Source organism: Rattus norvegicus, chromosome 2, assembly GCF_036323735.1.
Source record: "Rattus norvegicus strain BN/NHsdMcwi chromosome 2, GRCr8, whole genome shotgun sequence".
NCBI classification, from domain to species: Eukaryota; Metazoa; Chordata; class Mammalia; order Rodentia; family Muridae; genus Rattus; species Rattus norvegicus.
The window spans coordinates 45397023-45420759 of NC_086020.1; the positions used below are offsets into that span (position 1 = coordinate 45397023).

General features: G+C 44.8%; 1 long non-coding RNA gene across 1 annotated transcript in view; it reads left to right on the top strand.

Moving 5' to 3' along the window:
* Positions 1-23737, top strand: part of LOC102554307 (uncharacterized) — a 47024-nt gene that overhangs the window by 16091 nt on the left and 7196 nt on the right. The gene's annotated exons all lie outside the window — the stretch shown is intronic.

Consider the following 23737-nt stretch of genomic DNA (forward strand, 5'->3'; position numbering starts at 1 on the left):
TGTTCCTAGAGTGTCAGCCACCCAAGGGTATTAATCACGCCTTATTTTTAGATCAAAGCACGATTTTCTAGTTGCGTTATTTACCTTGATGATAAATGACTTCTGAATTTTTCTCATAACCCCCTTTCTTTTTTAATCAAGAGAAAATTTTCCAGTGCCAGAGACATTATGTGCAAGATTATGGGGCTCTGAAGGAAATTCCTTGGGTATTTTGGGATGGGAGGGGTTGTGTTTTCAGGGAATAGAGAAGAAAGATCTAGATTTGAATGTTAGCACCGTCTCCCTTGGATATGTGACTCAGCTTCGTTTGACACTGTTGTCCTGGTACTGAGCTGGAGAGCGAGGCCGGGCATCTGTAATCATGTGTAGACAGTATTCCCCACATAAAGCACGCCCATAGTCATGGTTTCCTCTCCTCGTGATGTGCTGAGCACAACTGCCGGCATTCAAATGTTTGCATGCAATGTGAGCACAGCCGCAGATAACTCTACTGCCTGAGAACTGTGTGCTAGGCTTTTCTCTGCGCACCTTACATGAGTCTTGGGTGGCCCCCACATGACAGGACCAGCATTGTCCTGGTTTGAATATATTTCTTTCTTTTCTTTTTTTTCCTTACCCTTCATGATTTATTTTTATTTGATTTATTTATTTGAGTTAGCTTACAAAGTAGCAAGTTTCTTTGAGGTCTTTCCATATACTTAGTTGTTGTTTCTTATCCTTAGACTCTGCTCCACGACCCCATTTCCCTGCTTCCCCCATTCTTGCTGGATCCTTTCCTTCACTCCCAGTGTTCTCCCTTCTGGTTCTATGTCACATAAGCCTCAGAATCCTCTCCATCCCTCCCTTAAAGCATCTTTAAAAAAAAAATCTCTCGGCTCCTTTAGTTTCCTGACCTCTACATAACACTTACACCTCTGGATTTACATATTTAACACTTAAAAATCAGGACCTATATATGAGCAAGGACATGTGGTGTTGGTCTCTCTGCCTGGTCACCTCCCTCGATGTAACATTTTCTGGTTACGCCCGTATTCCTGCACACGTTTTTCTTTATCGTTGCTTAAGATTCCACTGTAAACATGTTCCTCATTTTCACTATTCATTTATTTGCGGATGGACATCTATGTGGGTCCGTTCCTTTGTTATTGCAAAAAGAACAGCAATACACGTGGATGTGGAAACCAAGGCCCTGAGAACTTAAAGAATGTGTTGAAGGCCAATTCAGAATCGGACTTTCCAAACCTGGGACCCTAGACCCAGAATCTCTATTCTTGGTACAACATTATACTGCATGTGTTAAATCATTAGTCACTTCTTTACTGTCACACTTGATATATTTCTTAGGCGTGTGTGTGTGTGTGTGTGTGTGTGTGTGTGTGTGTGTGTGTGTGTGTGCATGTATGCACTTCTGCAGAGAAGAGTCCAGGTAGGGTGGAGCCCAGACTGGATGTGAAGTCCTCTAGCTACTCACACTCTGACCACACCCAAATCTGCCCATGGAAGATACCTTTCAGATACTTACCATAGGTACAAACAGCAGGCTACCAGCCATTCGTCACCAGCAACTCAAGCTGCAGGTCCTCATGGGTATCGCTTAGTGCTGAAGGGCACAGATAGTTTTTGAACAGACTTAAAGGTACTTGTTCTTTCTAGTTTGCTGTAATTTCATGCTAGACGTCTCCCATAATCCCATTTAACTGACGATGATATGTGAAAAGGGTGAGTCAGCGGAGATCAGCCTTAATAATAATAAGTGGAGAAAGCAACCCAGTCAGCTTCTTCTTACTGCACTGCAGAGCAGCAGAGCGCTGTCCTTCTGTTCCTCCGGGAGCTGAGCTGGTGCCTACCTCTGTGTCCTTACCTTTGTTTCCACTTTCACTCTCCCTAACTCCTGGAAAGACAGAGAGAGTGAAGCACAAAGCTGCCTGACATCAAAGAGAAAGGCAGTAGAGCTGGTTCCCCCGGGCTGGGTGGCTGTGGTGGGTGGAGGCCCTGCCTCCTGGCCTTGAGTGCCCTAGAAGCAGCTAAGTGACCCATTTTCCTTAGTCTTGCCCACACAGCTTCCTCTGTTAATTGTGAGTGGCCATAGCTGACTGTGGCAATGCAGCTCCAAATGACCCAGCACTGGTGACCCTGAGACACCACAGGAGAAGCCCTGAACAAAGGCTCACTTCTACCTTCCCGACTCCAGCCCAGGAACTTCACCAACCTGTTGAGAAAACAATGCAAAGCATAAATTCTGTTTTACTCTAACTCTGTTGGTTATGCTCAAAGTCATTTTAGTGTCTTTTACTTAATCAGGCCAATTCAGTTTATTATAACATCCCTCTTCCCCCTCCTCTTCTCCTCTTCATTTTTCTCTTTCCCCTGGTTAGTTCTGGAGACGGGATGCAGACCATACTGTATAAACAGTCTGCCTCTGGGCTATGCCTTGTTCCAGTGCTTTCTTGCTTGTTTTTGCTCCCTTCCCTTCCCTCCCTTCCCTTCCCATCTCTTCCCTCCCTGACTTCCCCTCCCCCCATTTCCTTCTTTTAAATTAACTTCTTACCCTTTTCATGTGTAGGATGAGCTGAAAATTCCCCTGTGAACATAGAGAACATTCTTTCATAATCATCAATCACATCACAATGGTAGACAAGTATAGTTCTTCTTACCACCTAATGCCCAACATCCCTTCCTCTTAGAGTCCAGCTCCCGCTGTGTAAGCAGCACCCACCACAGCACTCCCCCAGTCTCCCTTACAGTTAGACGCAGCATTTGAAAGACCAGTTAGATGTTCTTGCAATCAACTGGTGATATGAGAAAGAGAACACCTAGAATTAACTTTGATAGTGTGTTAGACACAGGGATCAACAGCCAGGTCCTAGATGGCAGTCGGTAGCTCTAATGTGAGCACGTTGAGTACCAAGGCCAATAGGAAGAACAAATGGAGGGGGCTACAATGTTTGGGTGTGGCATGGCTTAGCTGTACTGCTGTATTGAGTGACTTTGCTGTGAAGTAACAGCATTGTTCTTAGTATACACTCTACTCCAAACCCTATTCGCTGGATCCCCTAGAAATTCTCTGAGCCACTCAATGTTCTGTCCATAAATTCCTCTTCATCCTAAATTAGCTGGAGTCTATTTCTGTTGCTCACTGCAAAGCATCCAAAGAGATGCAACGTGAATATTTGTTAAGTGATTAATTAAGAATTTCTGACATGTCCTCCTATCCTTATGAAATTTAAGACCTGACCCCTCAGAATATGAACAGAGAGGGTAAAAATGGACACAGACTATTTAAAGAACAAAGAATAGGGGAGTTTTGCTTAAGCAAAAAAAAAATTATGTGAAAGAGTAATGAGAAAGGAGGCTGTGGAATTAAGTTGAGAGGCCGTGGCGAGCAGGGGAAGATTTGAGAAGCCAAATGAAGGAACCTGGCTTTGCTTCCAGGGCTGAGCACATGTGTACAATGTCAGGGAGCCGAAGTCTGACTATTATCAGTCCCTCAGGAGTGTCTTTAGTACAATATTGGCAAGATACACCATGGAGAACCTACATGCAAACACATACATAGACTATTAACAAGGAACCAGTGACTTGGATCATACATTTAGCAAATAGTGGGCCACCTGGATTTCAAAACCTTTCCCTACTCACCTAATGGCTAGGTAGCTTTCTGAAAGGGACATAGAATTGATAAAGGGAAAAAGAACCAATGAGCACTGAAAATACAGTCGATAATTTTACTTACCTAAAACTGTTCGTAGGAAAAGGCCACACAGAGGAAGCAGTCCTGGTTTCCTTTGTCAATCTGGTTGCTCATATATATATATATATATATATATATATATATATATATATCCACTAAATCAGTCCAAATGGAGATGTTGCAGTCCTCGATGTACTTTTTTTCCCCTGGGGGGAGAGGAGGTTCCCTCTTCCAGAGCTCAAGAACTGTTCCCATGCACTGTGACCTCAGGGATGTGCAATCATTGGCTTTTACACAGGAAGATATTTCCCAGGTTCTGTACATGGAATCATCAATTGAGTAAAACTTGGAGAATGTGAAATTAAATAAATTATTTAAAAGACGGTGAGAAGGGCTGAGATGGCTTAATGGTTAAGAGCACTGGCTGTTCTTCCAGAAGACCTGGGTTCAATTTCCAGCACCCACATAGTGGCTCACAGCCATCTGTAATGGGATGTGATGCCCTCTCCTGTTGTGTCTGAATACCGTGAGAGTGTACTCACATACATAAAATAAATAAATCCTAAAGCAAAACAAAAACCCCTTGGGGAGCATAAATAGATAGGGAGTCAGACAAGTCCTCTCAGCCATGGCTCAGATAGGAAAATGAATGTTGCCCATTATCCGTGGTGGTGAGCTGTTGATGTACTGCTTCTGATCTGGTCACTACTTCTGCATTTTCGTTTGAATGGCTAGTTATCTTTCAGAATAGCTGGCTAGTACCATGGGCATTTTAGGACCTAATGGTGCTGGAATACCAGAAAAAACAGGAGATAGTGACAGAGAGTCTCAAGGAAATGACCCTTGACCCATGGCATGACCTTGCCTTGAAGTCTCAGTAGGGGAGATCTTGCTAACTTGCTAAAAAAAACAAAACAAAGTACCACATGCTGCATGTAGGATATCTGACTTCAAGAACAGTCTAGACTACATGTGAGGCAGGCTCAGAGGGTCTCTGATGCAGGAGGAACGGTCTGCAGAGTAGATTAAAGTCAACTGTGGTTCAATCAGAGTTCCTTTAACCGAATGCATCTGGGGTAGACAAGGCACAGCCCGTGGGCTGCTCTCAGACGTGAGATTTAATCACTAAAAAGTGCAATGAGGGGGTAATTCTGGCCTCAGTTTACTTATTTGTGAGATGAAAAATAATGGTATTCTTACTCTCAGAAAGCTGTGTGGAGAATGAGTTAATACAGTGTGGTGGTTTGCATGAGAATGGCCTTCATACATTCATGGATTTGAATGCTTGGTCAGCAGGAAGTGGCTCTATTTGACAGGATTAGAAGGATTAGGAGGTGTGGTGTCTCTTCACAGCCATACGGCAGTGACTAAGATACACAGTAACGGCTAACAACTGGGGAATGCATATCTGAGCACTGATGTGGTAGCTGTCATTTCTCACCTTATCACCATAAGCTCATAATTCTCTTTTCTTAACTGGGAAATTCATTTCTCTGACAGTTTCTTCTTCCCAACATTCTCCAGTGAAGATCTCAAATTCCACATTTAAGATACTATCTTTCTAGAGCAGGGGGCTCTCAACCTGTGACCCTTTAAGACAGTTCTTCATGCTGTGGTGACTTCCCCAACCATAAAATTATGGTATTGATACTTTATAACTGTAATTTTTTTCTACTGCTATGAATCCTAATGGAAATATCTAAGGTGAACGATATCTGATCTGTGACCCCCAATAGAGGTCGAGACCCACACGTTGAGAAACTGCTCTAGGTAATTGTTTGGGTTTACATACTTGCCACACAGCAGTTGCTCTTCCTCCTGAGCATGTCTGTTAGGTCTTTGCCAAAGCACACATTTGGAAAAAGTATTCAAGGCAAGTTTAAGCTCCCAACAAAGTTTAAGCTCTCAACAAAGCCATGCATTTTTTTTAAATTTAAACCTGTATATTAGATGCTTAATTTTGATATCTAGAATAGTCAAGGCTAAAGAATAGGTCTAGGCCATCCCTGTGTAAATATGGGTAAGTGGAGGTTACTATATCCCTGCTACACACACCTGAATTCTTCCTGCAAGTGAAATACAGGGACTCAGTATCCTGCTCCTGGGTCTCTAACTAGGGTGTGTCTCACTGCCCTTCATCCTTAAAGGAGTTTTCTTTTAAACTCACGTGTGTGTGTGTGTGTGTGTGTGTGTGTGTGTATGTGTGTGTGTGTATGTGTGTGTGTGTATGTGTGTGTGTGTGTATGTGTGTGTGTGTGTGTATGTGTGTGTGTGTGTATGTGTGTAATTTAATCAAGGCCCCCACCTCAGGTTTCAGAAAATAAGCAGGAACATCGATGTCCTACGTGCATCACCAAGGCCATGTGTGTGCAGTGGTGAGCTTAGGCATGGTGCCGTGATAGCATAGGTTTGTCCCTGAAGTACAATGTCCAGAAGTACCACTCTGTTAACTGCTTGTGTCCTAAGATTTCGGATATTTACCTAACTCAGGGGCTGAAGTGAGGCCAAGTAGACAAGTCAGACTGTCTTACAGCAGGGAGTTATGGGAGCTGACAAAACCTCTCCGCCATTCACTCTTGTTTCTGAGTGAAGGACACCGATGCTCTGAAGAGAAGACCCGGCAGGTACAACTGCTGGAAGCAGGAATTGCATACCAAATAGCACAGAGATCCAAGCCCCCGGTGTGCGTCGGTTCTCAGTTCCCAAGGTTCTCTACACTCCCCTCATTCTCTTTCCCATCCATAAACGGTAACCTCACAGGGATGGCATTTTTCTTTGCTGTTGGGAGGAATGGCCAAGGTCACATTCCAGAGAAGGATGGTTGCCTTTCAAAGCATACCAGTCTTCAGGAGAGATAAAGAGAGAGTTAATATTTGAAGGCTTAGCCAACTTCATAACTAACAAACATACCTATCTCCACGGCCGTGACTTTGTCTTCTTTCTGTGAGAAGATCCGATAAGAAATGGAGTGACCCTGTCCATACTAAGAAAGAAACAAAGGTTTTATAGAATTCCATCGAGTTTTCACACGACTGATCTCTGCATTCCGAGGCTGTGGGGGTTTTAAGGTCCTCTCCCGGGTCTCTACTTTTTAAAATGCTGTGTGGCCTTTTCAAATCCTGAGTGTTCTTCCTGCTTCCCAGTTCTAGAGGGAAGGGAACGGCTGAGAAGAATCAGGAAGGAGCTCACTCGTGGGTCCATCTAGTTTTAATGTCAGTACTTGAGTCAAAGAGTCTTTGACTTAAAGCTTCTTAGGATTTATAATCCAACTCTCTCCCTTCTTTAGTTAAGTTAGGACGTAGGTACACAACACCCTGACAAACACTTCCACAACTTTCCTTGGATGTCACCAATCCAGGAAGCTGAATACTGTAAGTAGCAATCAATACTGCTAGTGGAGCAAGTTCATTTTTTTAAAAACACAATTTGGTTCTTTGCAACGTTACCTCCTTTTTCTGGTTCTGCCTTCTAACCCATGTGGGATAACTAATCCGAGGAGGTCAAGGAGCATGTCAAAGTCACGATGATTATTTCTTTGGAACCAAGTATTCTAAATTCAAATCTAAGGTGTAAAATGAGGATGTTTCAGTCCTACTTAGAAGGGGGAACAAAATATCCTCAGGAGGTAGAGGGCAAAAGGGATTTGTGTACTTGTGTCTCAGAGGACAGTTTAGAACAGTGTTTGTCCCCTTGGGAGGCACACAATTAATGCCAGCTATTGGCAACCAAACTTTTTATCAATTTATCTCATGCATCCTTTAAGAAAAGTAATAATACATGTAATGCTGTAGTGAGTGGATTGTGGAGTTAAGTTTAGTGACTGCCGTGATTGACAACACATGCCTTCCCAAGGTGGAACAAAAGAAAATTTTATCACATGGGCCTAATATTTGTTATCTTTCATCCACTCCTACTTTCTCAGGATAACCCTTCCTAATATCTAATGAAACAGGAAATTATTCTATCTCTACTTCCTCTCCTCCAGTATCTGATACAAATACCAAAGATTATCAATTATAGATGATGCCAAAAAATGGGCCCTTAAAAGGTCTTAGAAAAATATTAAAATAAGAAGATTGAACAATCACAAAAGAACACATGTGATATGTACTCACTGATAAGTGGATACTAAGCAAAAACTCGGAATACCCACGATTCAATTCACAAACTCAAAAAGAAGGAAGCTCAAAATGTGGATGCTTCAGTCCTACTTAGAAGGGGGAACAAAATAATCACAGGAGGTAGAGGGTAAAGGGGGCTTGTGAGGAAGAGTGGAGAGGGAGCAGAGAAAAGCAGGCAGGATCAGGTATGGGAAGGGACGATGGGGAAGTAGTACAGAGGGTCAGGAAATTGGACAGAGGTGTGTAGCAATAGGAGAATCAGGAACTGTGGGTAGCCACTAGATAGTCCAGAAACCAGGAAAGCTAGAGGCACCCAGGACCCAACACGGGTGGCACTAGCTGAAATGCCCAACAAAGGAGAGAGAAAAACTGTAGAGATCATACCCAGAGGTTAGGCAGGGACCCCAATTGAGGGATGGGACTACACACCTGTCTCAAAAATTTTAACCCAGAAGGGCTCCTGTCTAAAGGAAATACAGGGACAAAGTGTGGAGCAGAGACTGAAGGAAAGGCCATCCAAAGACTGTCCCACCTGGGGATCCATCCCAGTTGCAGTCACCAAACCCCGTCACTATTGCTGATGCCAAGAAGTACTTGCTGACAGGAGCCCGACATAGCTGTCTCCTGAGAGGCTCAGCCAGAGCCTGACTAATACAGATGTGAATGCTTGCAGCCAACCATTGAAGTGAACATAGGAATCCCCCAATGGAGGAGTTATGAGGACTTTAGGAGCTGAAAGAGTTTAAAAACACATAGGAAGAGCAACAATATCAACCAACCGGGACCCCACCCACCCAGAGCTCCCAGGGACTAAACCACCAACCAAAGAGTACACATGGAGGCACCCCTGGCTCCAGCCGCATGTGTATCAGAGGATGGCCTTATCTAGCATCAGTGGGAGGTGAGGCCCCTTGGCCCTGTGAAGGCTCTATACCCATAGGGGTATGCTAGGGTGGGGAGGTGGAAGGGAGTGGGGAAGTTGGGGAGCAACCTCATAGAAGCAGGGGGAGGGGGAGGGGATAGGGGTTTTTCAGAGGAGAAACCAGGAAAGTGGATAATATTTGAAATTTAAATAAATAAAATATCCAATAAAAATACAAAAAAGAGAGAACAGATGATATTTTATCTTTTCATTACCTGTTATTAAATACCTCCAAATACTTCTGTACTGCATTTGCTGTCAGCATGCATTGTTCTGTTATAAGAAGACCCTTGGATGGGAATCTAACAGATTGAATCCCATTTCCTACAAATCCATGTGTTCTGCCCACTGGGCGGGTGTGGCTCTTCTTGGAGATGGGCCTCTGGGCCCAATTCAACTTAAGTGAGACCCCTAAGAAACCTGCCTGGTCCCTTATGAAAAACAGCAATCCTGGGTGGACACCCACAGAAGAAAGACCAATAAAATCAGTGATCAGCTGAGCCTTTAGATGCCAAGAGAAGTCACCTCACTGATCTGACTGACAGTGTGGTCTTCCACCCCTCCAGTTCTATAAGATATAAATTCCATTATTTAAGCCAACCCACCTGTAGTATCTTGTATGGAAGCCTCAGAATTAATACAGGAAGCATGAACTCTAGACCTGATTTTGCTATTGAGTATGGATTTACCCTTGGCACCCTTTGCCACTCTGCATCTCCGTGCTGAGAATGCCTTGTGCTTGGAGTGGCAGGAGAAGCTTTGTGGAGGATGACCTTATCAGCTTCAACTCTGCCTCTTGTGCAAGCTCACTGGCCCCAGAAACAGTTATCACAAGTTTAAGGCCAACTTCATCTTTTTGCACAGGATTCCGAGGCCATTTCACTTTCTTCCATTGAATGAAAATAAAGAAACCCTTGCCTCCATCACGAACGTTCTCCAGGTTCCTGTTCTTCTTCAGTAAAACCTTTAAAAAGAGAGGTTAGGAGAGTGGGTATAAAGGACAAAGACAGTGTGTCCGTCCTCAAGTCCCTGAATCAAACCTTGTTTAGCGCCCCCCAAAAGGATCCCGGGGTGATGGGACATACTGGTGAGCTTTAAATGTAGTCTGGTTTCAGCAACTCAAGCACTTCAAAAGCTCTTAACATCTGCAACAGTCATAACTATTGTGTATTTATAGCCACTGGGGTGAATCAGCAAGGATTGGTGGTGACTAATCGCAATAATAACTCCAACTGTCAAACCAATATTCAATTGTTTTCTAAAACATTACAGTCCAGAAATCTTTCTGTCTAAATGAAATCACCTCCAGCCTTGAATGTCCTGCCACCTGGGGACCTCTCTGACTAGTCAGAACCTTAGTATTGGAATGCACATTCCAAAGTCACCCAGCCCACTGGGCGTACTTGGAAAGAGAGGAGTGGAAACTAGGACAAGGTACTCATTTCCTCAATGGCACAATGTGCCTCCACACTCATTCCCTGGTCCCACCCTAGGACCCTACATGGACCTCCACTTTGTAAGGTCAACGCTTCCATCACTATGACCAAAATACTTGACAGAAACCAGAAAGATGTATGTGGACCAATGATTCAGATGGTTCAGTCCATGAGGAGTTGTTCCTATGTGCAGTGTCATAGCAGAAGGAACATCTGACTGAGGATAGCCCTTCGTGTCATGGCTGATCAGGAAGCAGGGCAACATAGGAAGCAGGCAGATCACAAGGACCTGTCCTTAGTGACCTACTTCTTCCAACTAGATTCTGTCACCCAAAGGTTATGGAGCTGCCCAAAACAGCGCTACTGCCTGGGGATCAAGCATCTAAAACTTGGATGTGTGGAGGAACAGTTTGTAGATTCCTACTGTAGCAGTCGACCAACCCCATTTCATTCACAGGACACATGCAACCATCCACACTCTCATGGGATATCTCTAGTTATTGCTTTCTAGGTGTCTTTGGACATCATGAGCCAGTCAGTTTGCTCAGAGCCTCTGTGACTTTCTCCCTGGGACAAGAGGTAGAGAGGAACAGATAAGGTTAATGGCTGTGGCTTGTGCTTACAAACAGCTTTTTCTTCCTCATTTGTTTTGTTTTGTTTTGTTTTGTTTTGTTTTGTTTTGTTTTGTTTTTCCAGGCAGGGTTTCTCTGTGTAGCCTCTGCTGTTCTTGGACTCTCTATAGATCAGACTGACTTCAAACTCCCAGGTATCTGCCTGCCTTGGCCTCCCACATGCTGGGATTAGAAGTGTGCACCACTGTCACCCAGCCCCTTCCCCAATTCTTGATTTTTATCCTAGACTCAGACTATGAGAATGGCTTCCTTATGTAGCAGTCTCTGCAATTAACAAGGCTAATCCACTCACAAAAGATGGCTCAGGTCAACACCAATAATAAATAGGTAACCAAAAGGGAAATATCTCCTTTTCCCCACTTGGTCCTGAGTAACCCTTAGTTCAAGACTCGGGTCTTGTATTTTAATATAGTCTCTACCTATGTATTTTCAAAAGTCATAGAAATACTTCAAGTTTTCAAATCACCCAGGCTGATGGTTTGACCTAATTTATAAAAATATTCCCCTAAAAGATCAGGAGTGATTTCCTTTCATAATAAGAACAGACCTTATTAGAAGTCGACCAGGGTCTTCAGAACAGAAAAAGGGTCAAATGATGTCTCTGGCTTTGGGACTTGGCTATGTTCTCAAACCTCTGGCACTCCCAGTTACACCCACTCCCTTCCTGCCCTACTCCTCACCCCAAATGAGCAGCCTGTTAGATTTTCCTGCTGATAGTGTCTTGAAAAGAGTCATCCAAAATATTGTTATCAGCCTCAAGGGTTCAGTACTCATTTGTGTCTATATTTAGACACAAATAGACACTGTAGGATGAGTATAGTCTCTTTCCAGTGCCCTGGAAAACAATCCTTAGGGAGGGCAACTGTTTTTAAGTGAGTTAATGGAGTGCCTAGTGCTGGAATTCCCCAGTGTGGACTTGATGCTGGAGGGAAACATATTAAAGTTTATGGACTGTGGACTTTGCTGTCTGGTGGAGTGACTAAGACGTTGGTTAGCTCTCAGGCTGGTGACCACACATTCTCCAGATATTTTGGGCCAAGATGAAGATGAAGCCGAGCTGTGGACTTGGTACACGAATGCATTTGAGAAAAGGCTTGACTCCTGTGTCCTACCAAGGGCATAGGCCTGGGCTCAGGATGGGTGCTGGTGAACCGTTTAAAGAGCTGGTATGAAAGGATGCCCATTACTAAGGAAGAGCTGAAGTCTGATGTGTTGAATTAGAAGGGATCCTGGAATCTCATGGATACCCGACCCAGTCATGCTGATTTCCTCTCCCACTTTGCAGGCTCTGAGAAATTAATTCTTTTCCTTTCTTTATACCATCTTTACTAAGTAATTTCTCCAACAAAGTTGTTTCTATTCTTACTATGTGCAGGGCACAGGGCACAGGGCACAGGGCACATGGTTGTTTTACTACGAATGAGAAGATTCATGTGTTAATCCTGTGTAGAGGACACCTGAGTGCCAGGAGGGGAGGGAGAGTCCTAAGATGCTTTCAAGGGGGAGCCTTGGCTAACATGGAGTAATGTGACTCCTTTCTTCCTACCCCTTATGCCCTATACTGACTGGCTTGTGTCAACTTGGCACAAACCGGAGTCATCAGAGAGGGAAGTGCATCCATGGAATCCAGCTATAAGGCATTTTCTCATTTAGTGATCAACGGTGAGCCCATTGTAGGTGGTACTGTCCCTAGGCTGATGGTCCTGAACTCTACTAGAAAGCAGATTGAGGAAGCCAGGGGAAGCCAGTCAGTAAGCAGATAACCCCTCCCTGGCCTCCACATCAGCTCCTGCATCCAGGTTCCTGCTCCGCTGAGTTCCAGTCCTGACTTCCTTTGGTGATGAACAGCAATGTGGAAAGTGTAAGCTGAATAAACCCTTTCCTCCCCAACTTGCTTTTTGGTCATGATGTTTTGTTACAGTTATAGACACCTTAACTAAGACACACCCTGAAGCTCTTCAAGGATCACAGTCCAGGACTCTGAAGGCCCATTCCTTTCCCCACTCCCTTCCTCGCTAGATGATTGGAAAGACTAAGAAGATTCAGTGTTGAAGCTTTCAAAAAAAAATCTACACACTCAATATTGGTGACACACAAAAGTCACCTTTTCTTCCCAGTTGCATCTTTTGGTGTGTGGGAGTGGGCTTAAAATGCAAAAAATCCTTAGATAATCAAGATATTCAGCCATTTAGATAAGCAGAGTTGAGCTGGGTGGTGGTGACACACACCTTTAATTCTAGCAGTTGGGAGGCAGAGGCAGGCGCATCTCTGTGAGACTAACCTGGTCTACAGAATGAGTTCCAGGACAGTCAGGGCTACACAGAGAAACCCCGTCTCCACAAACAAAACAAAACAAACAATCAGAAAAGAAACAGCATCGAGACTGCTCAGAGAGAGGGGGAAACAAGTCTGAAGCAGTGTGTACTCTCCCCAAGGTGAGACGCACTGGGCCTCACCTTGGACTTCCGGTTCTGACTTTGAATTTCTGGACCTGACTGGGCGTTTGGGTCACACTGATCTCTCGAGCAGCCTCGTGAGCACAGCCAGTGAAAACCTCTTCATTAGGATCCTTACCTGAGGGGGCTCCAGCCTGTGTTTCCCAGAGCTGCATGGTCTTTTTGCAATTGGTAAATGCAGGAGACTTTTACTTTAGTTGTCTGAGACTTTTCTTCACAGCCGTGTCCCAGCCAGCTTCTCTGCTTCCTGTTGGCGTTGTTGTCCTGTAAGGCTTCCAGTAGGGACGAGGGCAGACACTGTGCGTTCACCTGGCACTGGTTTAATAAAAGTCAAGTCTTTCCTCTGATGCTTCGAGACGCAGCTGCCCTTATACTCTTCGTATTCTCTCTTAGGAGTTCTAGATTCTTTGGAACACAAAATCTAACGGTAGCTCTTCTCGTGTCTCTGCCTTCCTACCATCTCACAGTTCTCTATACAATTTCCTCTATCCTGATATTCGAGACCTTCTGCCTATTGTACCTTTAATGCCTGGCTATCTGAGTCTATGTTACAGCGAACACACATGCACCCCCAGAAAACAGGAAATGGGAGAAACACCTAGAAGCTAGTGAGTGAAGCCGGAAGAAAGGCTTGAGAGAGCTGTTACATTGTCTTCTCGGGCATCCTACTGTCTGTGGCACTCGGACAAAGGAGAGGGTCCTTGAGCTGGAAGACTCAGAAGAGGAAATTCATTTTTTTTTGTTTTTTTTGTTTGTTTGTTTGTTTTTTAACGGTGGAAATTAAGCACTGGTATCGCTGGTTGAGAAGCCGAATGATGCTCCGGCTTGGGCTGGAGGCAAAGGGTAAAGATGGGGTGACAGCAGCATGGAGAACTGAACCAAATTAAGGAAAACACATGGTCTTCCGAAGAGGAAATGGAGTTATGAAAAGAGATGGGAAAACCAGTTCTTCCAGGATAACGCCTTTTGTATCCCTCCTCCCAACGGGAAGCTCAGCTGGAGATCGGAGGAAGCTGAAAGAATGCCATGGAAGCCCACATTACCTGCCAGGAGGGAAGGGAGCTTTGGGAGCCGTCAGCAGGGGACAGGGTCACGTTTTTCTTGGCATCGGGATACTTTCGAATGAGTTATTTTTCAAAAGTTTCCAAGGAGGATCCCTTACCAGTTTCCAGCCTCCATTTGGGATTTGAAACCTACAGGAAGCAAGGACCCTTCCCATGACCTCCTTTCTTCCTCTCTAAATTTAATTTGGATACAGAGAGCTGTCCCGAGCAGGGGCTGAAGCCTTTTGCAGTGCCTGCGAGTATGGTCTCTCCCCAGTACTGGCAGGAACTGGTCCTGCTCCCAATTAAGGGCTATTTTGGCAAGTGAGGGATATTGTTTTGGGTTTTGGCAACTTGTTTAAAGATTTGGCTTACATGTTCGTTTCTTCTGTAAAATAAGACGTTTGGGCTTAAATTGTTGATTCTTAACTTTGAGGGAAGGTGGTCTGAGACCCTTTCTGGAAACATTCTGAAGGCATGAAAACCGGCTCCCCTGGAATTTGACCGTCAGTTTTCAGGGCATCTGGTCTCTGACGCGCAGGATTTCCAGTGTCATTTTCCTCCACAAAGAAGGCTTAAACGTCTTTAACTTTGGAACTCAGGCTTTCAACAATGGCGGGTAATGGCAGGTGAGCAGAAGTGTGTCCCTTCTATGCCAAAGGATCTCTTCCTTGTGTGGTTTGTCAGTAACAGTTCCAACAATGGCTTTTCCTCAGTTCTGGAGGTTAGAACAGCAGTGCCACAGGACCGATGTCCCCAGACAACCTTGGATTATCATGCTTTCTTTGAGCTGCAGGTTACTGGTACTAAATCTAAACATCTCCACAGCCTTTGTCTTTTTTTTCTCCAGAATGTATTTAAGTCTGTGAGATGAAAATTGAAAATTCAACTTCATATTCTCAAACCACCTACCTCCTTAGCCTGGCTCGCCAGAAACATCCATTTTGGAGTCGTCGAATTCAGAATTCAACCAGGCCCTCCTTCAAAAGCCAATGGCTGAGCTACTAAAGGCTTGGTCAGGGTTTTCCATAGGGTCCCAGGGACAGATGGGCAGGGAGGGATATGTCTAGCCACTCCACTGGGGCATACACCGAACCGGTCTCATTTTCAGAAGAGCAAACAAATACTCGTGTACTCCTAAATGCTTCCAATGGCAAAAGTCAGGCCAAAAGGCAGGATGTCTGCCCTTGGCTTCTATTTAAGGATCGTGAAGTTCAAACAGAGATCTCCATTTAGAATTCATCTGCCCATTAAAACTGCTTCCCAAGTTATTATCTGCAAGGAAGTGGACAAGGCTTGAATCGTTCTCTGTACTGGGCTTTGTGTGGAGATGTTTTGCGTGTGTGTATAATTCTCGCCGATCGATTTTACCTTGTCAAAACAGAAAATGTCTGTCAGACACAGGATGAGGGTCATTAGAGAGATGTGGGAGATAGCACAGTGGAGGGAGGATCAACCGATGGCCCAGCAGTGAGGAAACAAGAGACTATTCGGGAAGCACTGGAAAGGGCAGAAAATGATACAGCGGTCACAACAGAGCCTCAGCTAGTGAATGACACAGTCATTTAGCAAATGATACTGAATGGGCAAAAAAAAATTTTTTTTCAGTAATTGGTGCAGAATGGTAGTCTGTGATCGGGGCTGATACTGGGGAGTAGTCAACAAAGTAAACGTTCAACTGGTTTTCTCCCTTCTACATGGCTGTGGTTTTCTCAGATGAACATTTCTGAAATTAGGATATGTCCAGCTGACTAAGTAATATAATGCACAGTGTATAGACACTGTTATAGACAGAAAACACAGTCTTACAATGCGAAATGCCTTTAATTGATCCGAATGTACTGTCGTGTGATTCACAATTCAAAAGTTACAGAAAACCAAACAGCCAAAGTCCTTATCTTGATCGTATTTATTTCCCTCTAGAAAGTTGTTTCTGGAAACTGGTCTAACAGAATCCTCTGTATTCTTGCAGAGTTTATCCCTTTCAGTTTTGCCCCGTCTTGTTTATCAGCAGAGCATGCTTTTCTGTACCTTGCCTTTTCTGTTTGGATAGAAATATAATTCGGAGGTTTTTCTACTGCCGTAAAACTCAAGTTCCAGACTCCCTTTGTAGTTGGGTCGCATTCTGGTTTATACGTGCAATGCTTTACTAGGTCCCTCTCTTCAACTGAATAGCCTAGAGCCAGTGAGATGGCTCAGTAGGTACAAACACTTAGTGCCAAGTTACATGACCTGAGCTCACTGCTGGAACCCACATGGTGGAGGAGACAGCCAGCTCTGCAAGTTGTTTTCTACAGACACACGCAACACCGCGCACACACACACACACACACACACACACACACACACACACGGGGTGGGGGGAGGAAGATATAATAATATTTTAATGAGCACCTTAGCTCTATCAACTTTCTGGGCTGACAAAGTTTGTTCTCCATAGAAACTGTGCTGTTTATATCCTTGTCCATATATGAGACTGCCAATTCTCTACCCTCTGTCGTATGTATGTATGTATGTATGTATGTATGTATGTATGTATGTATGCATGTATATATATTTCTCATATTATCTTTATCATTATTATAAGACAAAATATAATCTCAATGCACATATTAAATAATTGTAATAGAAACATTTTAAGAAAAGTCTATTGTTCATCAGCATATAGTTCAAAAATCTTCACAAATGAAGCACACTGTGTAGCCACCACAGGTTTCCAAACCCAGGACGGGATCACAACCCTGAAGCTCTTTTTATTCTTTTTATTTCTTTCTTAGAAGTAATCCAGTAGCTTTGGCCTTTCTCTTGGGAGTGAAACAACTGCCTTCAAAACATAATTTTAAGTTTTCTTAACAGAATTCAGCATCTTCATGCGGTTTCAGAAACCATCTGCGTTTTTTGTTTTTTTCTTTTTAAATCTATGGACTGTGCGTCCCTCATGTCTTTGGGCTAGTCATAGACTAGGATGTTGGCATTCTGTTTCTGATTTATGGACGTTATTTTAATGGCAAGAAATTTTAAGTGGCATGCTTGAGAGTGACTATTCAGTGCGTGGAATTCTAGAAATTCGGTAGTGAATTAAACAGCTCACCCACTGGAGACCAGCAGTCTTCTGTGTATTCTTCTGGAGGTGCTAAAGCTATTTTCCCCACTCTCGTTCCTCCAGTCCATTTCTGCTCCCACCTATTATTTCCAAAAACTGTGGGCAAGTAGGTTTTTTTTTTTTTAATAAAGGATTTATCATCAGCTGTCAATCAAATGTTGGGGGTTGGGTATCATCAGCAGAAAACCCAGGCGAGGGAAAAACCTGGGAAATAAGACCATCCAAAAAGACTTGGGGAAACATCTGGAAAGTGGCCTCTGGAAGGAGATGGCTTCCTGATGACAGACCCCTGCATTCCCGGACTGCTTGTCCAGTTCAGCCCCTCCCCCATCAAAGCCACCACCTCTGCTCTCTGCCCAGACACTGCGCAGAGCCCCCCACCCCCACCTCCACCTCGTGTTCACACGGGAGAGGCGGTTCCCTCAAAAACAAAAGCAAGTGAGAGGTTTTGTTTTCTTTTTTCCCCCTTCTCTCTCCCTCTGACTGGAGGGTAACCTCACACCACAGGCCTTCCAGCAAACACTCATCACCCGATAAATCATGTGACCCTTCTGTTTGCTTAGAGGTGCTGGCCCTGGCTCTGGCCTCTAATCCAGTCCCTGGTCTGCAACCAATTTCTGAGCGGTTTTCACTGGAAAAGAGAACTTGTTAGGACCAGATAAGGCCGCCTCCTTATCTGCATAGAGGAGCTCCCTGGGGCCAGGCCCCGGAGACATTAGGAGAGGCTGGGAAGCCTTAGTCGGGAACTACCAGCCCCGTGTAGCTCTGTGTAGTTCCCACACAGCATTCAGGGGCTGGAGCAGCTCTCCTGGGAGGGATTTTAGGTCTGTTTTTGAAACTTCACTTAAAATTTCACGTTCTGAAAAGCAACAAAATGAAAGTCTTAATGGGTTTCTGCTGAGAGCTTTGACCAAAACCTCTGTATGAACTACTTAAATCCTCCCTCTCCTCCCATCCTCTCCCTCCGTTCATTTTTAAGAAAGCTGCTTAGCTGTGAAGAAGGGAGCGACTGCTTTTGAGGATGTGGGGTACCTGGCCCTTGGTCTTGAGCAGGGCACCTCAGTGGGCTTCGGAACTGCCAGCATGAGCAAACCTGGCGCTGACTAGATAAGGATAAGCTGATTCTTCTCACCCTTCCCAGGCCAGGACATTAGCATTGCTGAGAAGCTGGGCTTCACAAGTAAGGGGCAGGGAGAGCCCCTTCAAGGAAAGGTTGACTGGAAACTGCTGTTCTAAAGTCACTACTTTGATAAAGTCTCAATGGCACCCCAAGTGGTGACATGGACTAAACCCCTGTAGAGTACCATTGTGTCACCTTTCCTTCTTAGTGTATATCTACTGGTCAATGGCTGGTTTCACAAGATAGACACTCCATTCGTCTTTCATTTGCTTTTTGCTTTTTAAAATTTTATTATTTTTACTTTGTGTACATGGGCTTTCTGAATGCTTGCCTGCTTACCTTGTGGTGACATAGGTATTGTGCCTCAGAGGCCAGAAGAGGGTGTCAGATCCCCTTGCACCTGGAGTTACCAGTGGCTGTGAGTCACCGTGTGGGTGCTGGGAATTGAACCCAGGTCCTCTGGAAGAGCAGCGTGTTCTTCACTGCTGAGCCGTCTCTCCAGGTCAGGTTCCTTTTCCTTTTTAAAGTCGTTATCCACTGCTCTCCTTAGGCAGATGTCTTGTAGAAGGAACATGGAACTGAGGACGCACAGACGTACTGACATCTGACTGTGCGGAACTGGAGAGAGCAGGTTGGGTGAGGAAGCAGGAGAGTGACATGAGTATTTTTCTAGACAGTTATTCAACAAAACCATTGTTCAGATGTCATTTGAAAGCTTGGCCTGACCACGGCCCCAGGATTCAGTTTTTTTTTTTTTTTTTAACCTCTGCACAACGAGTTGGGAATCCAGCTACAGTCATGGTGTCCTTACTGAAAGTCTTGAGGAAGGGCTGGTCGAGTGGCCAGAGCCTTGGTTGCAGGTCAAACCACTGCAGTTCAGAAACATCTCTTCAGGCCCCTAGAGACAGCTCAGGTTGGTGACAGGGAAGGTGTGTGTTACCCAAAGACATCAAATAGTAGTCCCTCTCCAATGAAGGTTATGTCGCCATTTTCTTCATCTGGGTGACAAGACAGTGAGACACTTTGGTATCAGGGGTAATGGCCACAGATTCGCCACGGCTCTGGCCTGGATAGTACAGGGTGCCTTCAGCTGTTAGGTATTAGAACAAAGGTGTCATTCTGCACAGCACAATGTCAGGGGGCTTCCTGGTGATCCTCTCTCCTCTTGAGCATGGAAACAACATGGCTGCTTCCATAGTCCCCGCATAATACCTCACGTGGTCATATTCAAAGACAGAAAGGAGAGGAGTTTTGCTATTTAACCAGGGAGGAATTTCCCATACACACACCACACCACAGCTCAAGATAATCATGTGGCCACCGTCATGTGACCGTTCTACTCTGAAGGCAGGAAGCATGCTTAGATCTGCTCGACTGTCACATAAAACTTCAGCTAGTCATCTGCCCGAGTCTTGGAAAGAGCCAAATTTCTCTATGTATTTTACTGTCTGCAGTTTGAATAAAGTCATAATTGTATCAGCAAACAAAAGACAAGTCTAATGGCTTCTCAACAGACCCCAGGTTGCACAAGATCATTGCCACCGACAGAGTTCTAGTAATTTCTAAAGAGTCTGCGGCACCTTCAAACTGGACTTTTTCTCCCTACCCTGACGCTCATAAAGCCTGACCCGTGGGGCATCTTCAAAGAGTCCGCTGAATTCAGCAACTTTGCAGTGCCCGTCGGACTTCCAGTCTGTCTCACTTTGAGTGCTTATGGCTTTAAAAGGGAGATTATTACCACAGGGGCTGGACTGGAAACCGCTTCGCTGACAGGTTTAAGAGTCTTAGTAAAATAAACATCAGAAAAGGCAAAAGTGTGCAAAATGGCAGGCTTCTCTCTTCTCCTGAGGCTCAGACTGGCAAAGCGGGAGCCTCCGTCAAAACAAAACAGAACTTGGCAGACGGTGGTGGAACTTGTGCTGACCGTACGAGGGAGGCTGAGGAGGGCAAAGATGGGGCTTTCCTTCTAGTCGGGCTTATCTTTCTACAGAAACCTGCCACACTGCCACACTGCCACACTGCCCTCCATACCTGTGCGTCTGGTTTATGACTTAGACTGTCAAAAAAGCCTAGAGTTGTGTTTCTGTTTTCTGTTTTTTTTTTTCCCTCATGCACAAACAACACACAAACAACAGCAAAAAAGACAGAGTTTCTCTTAAACGTGAGGCTTGGACCTAACTGAAGTCTTTTTCTTTGAATCTGGCCAAATCTGAACTAAAGCCAACACATGTAAACTAGAAGCCATTTGAAAAGGAGTAGTGTGCGTGTGCGTGCACGTGCATGTGGGTGTGCGTGTGCTTGTGTGTGTGCTTGTGTGTGTGTGTGTGCGTATTCCCAGCACTTTCCCAGTACATTATTGAAAAAGAATCACGTGTTCCACAAATGTTATTCATAGGATTGAAAGCATAAACAGAAAGATAACTTTTCTAGTTTGCCATGACAATACTTGGGTATAGAGAGAGTTGAAAATGGCTTCCCAGATGAGTTCATTCCTGTTTGTAACACTGGTGACAGCATTCCTCGCCAGCTGAAGGAAGCAGAGTAAGCAGGAACGCCTAACTCAGACTCACATGACGGGAAGAGGCATCACTTAGGTTGGATTTTGTTGTTTGCAGAACATTTAAGTATAACTAAGCCAGTTGTTGTAACTAATGACTTTAATGCTTCTATTGTCACATGTGTTTGGGACATTCAGGTAGAACCTGTCATAGCCACTGCTCAAGAATTCATAGGGGAATCTGAGGGTATTGGGGATTGAGGGGTTAGTGCAGAGAATTGAAGTCTGCTTGCCCCACTTGACTCTCCTCACCTCTTGTCCCCACTTGACACCTACCCTCTAGCTCACAGGGCCAGCAATGGTAAAGTCCTTCGGTGTAACCTACTTCTGAACACTTTAGATGTTCAGAATAAAAGTTGGCAGGAATTTGACCACTAACTTTGTACTCCTTACATAACCTTGGGTTTACTTGTTGGGCATTAATATGACAAAATAGTGAGTCAGTTTATAAAGTAATGTGATTTAGTTAGCTCACAGTTCTGGAGACGCGAGAATACAATGGCAGCATCACTTAAGCTCTAGTGAAGGCCTTATGGCAAGAGGGTACCCATGGTGGTTTATATGAAAAAATTGTCCTCCATAGAATCATTTGAATCCCTGAGAGCAAGCCTGCTTGGGGGCATTTAGGAAAGTGCCAGCCTTGCTGGAGGAAGCAGGCTTTGAGAGCTCATGTTCTTGCCCTACTTCCAGTTTGCTGACTGTTGGCGAGAGAGGATCTCTTGGCTTTCTGTTATGCATCCCTGCCCTGATGGACTCCTATCCCTCTAAAACTGTAAGCCAAAATACTCTTTCTTGAAGAAGCTGCTTTTGGTCATGGTGTTTTATTATAACAGAAAGGCAACTCATAGAGCTCAGGGAAAGGAGTGGGTGGGGTGGCCAGATAACACTGTCACAAAGCCATAGGAGAACTCAACTCTTAGCACTTGAATCCCTGAGGGAAAATTGTCAAGTGGAGACTCTGCTTCCTTGTCTTTCAGGGTCCAATTCAAGCAAGGCAGAAATGGCTGGGCCAGAGTGTGGAGACCCCAGGCAGCCATTGAGCCCAGTGAGAACAGATAGGCTTAGTCAGACAGCTCATTTAATTGGGGGGGAGCAAAGGCTATTTAAACCTTTGGGTAGTAAGAAGTGGCTTTTGGGTAAGTGTACATAATCCGTCGGCTGGGACCAGGTTGCTGGGGATGCCTCATTTGTGTAAGGAGGAATTCCAGGTGCTGCTGGTCATGGCCTACAAGAGGAAAGGAAGTTTAACCTGGCTGTCAGGTACAGGTGAGGCAAAGGTGGGCTATGGGTCAGGATATGCAGGCTTAGGGCAGGGGTTGGGTGGGGAAGTGATCCTACACCAGGCAATTCAGAACGAGATTTCCAAGGTTTGAACACACCTCAACCCCACTCTTGCTCCAAGCCTTCCCCTAGACTCCCGACCTGTCTCCCCAACCCCACATTTCTGAATCTTGATTCCCTTACCTGTAAGGAGAGCTATGAAAACAGTGGTGATGATCAAGTAAGAAGTATTGAAAACATCAAACCCCGTGCCCAACCTCAATATTCCCTTATAAATGGATCTATTTGTCATTACCAATACTGTCTGATGAGTCATCACTCATTTCTTGAGCTAGAACATTGCAGAACAAAGAGGTTTGGCTCAAGGTCATCTTGAACCATTCTTTTTCTGGGCCATAGGTTTTGAATCCATGAAAACTCTACTTGGCCATTGTCCTCAACCCACTCCCTCGGGTCCCATAAGTGTAGGCTGATGTTAGTTAGGTCAGTCAAGGACAAGCTCCCACGACGGGGGCAGGCAGCATAGTCTTGGCGCTCTGGCTGTCCTCAGTTGCTCTACTAAAGAACAGTATCTGGGAGCATTTGATTAAAGTCTCATAGTTTACCTTTCACCAGCAACCCACCCCCAACAAAACCAAAACACATGGAAAATACTGAAGAATATGTTTAAAAATGGCATTCGGCTGCAGACAGCACCCAGGTGTTAGAGAAGCACCTTCACCTCCTTCCAGAGCCTCAGTGTAGGATGGAGAGCTTAACTCCTCTCTGGTGGAGTTGGAAAAGGCATGTACAAACTGTTCCCAGTAAAGAAATTAGGGGTTCACTAAGAGTGGGAGCTGGTACCAGGATTTGGGTGCCAGTCCTTCTAATGGGCACCTGGCTTCCTAAAGTGTGCAGAGAGCTGCACTCATACACACTAAGGTGTGCCCGGCTCTCCTCTATGCCCTTCACATGTGGTATTAGCTTAAGGCTATCAACTCCATAAGCAGATAATAATAGTATTACCTCACTCTGGTGATGAGGGCAGTGAGACTCAGCAAGGCCATGTTCCTTATCCCGCAGTCGACAGCAGGTATCTTTCGGAGGATTGGTCAGGTGCTGCTATGTATTCAAATGCTAATTATTGGCACCCAAGATCGGGTCACCCTATGAGTGGGTCCTCATGTATACCAAGTGATGCTATATAAACCTTCCCTCCCAATCCCCCCATTTAAAACTATTGGTTAAATAAAAGTGGCATGGGGACCACAAAGAGAAAGAGGAGGAAGAAGAAGAAGAGAAGGAGGGAGAAGGAGACAGAGAATAAGAGGGCTCCGTTGGACAAGATGGACCAGGGGCACATGGCTGAGTGAAATGTGTCCCCAAGACAGACTGA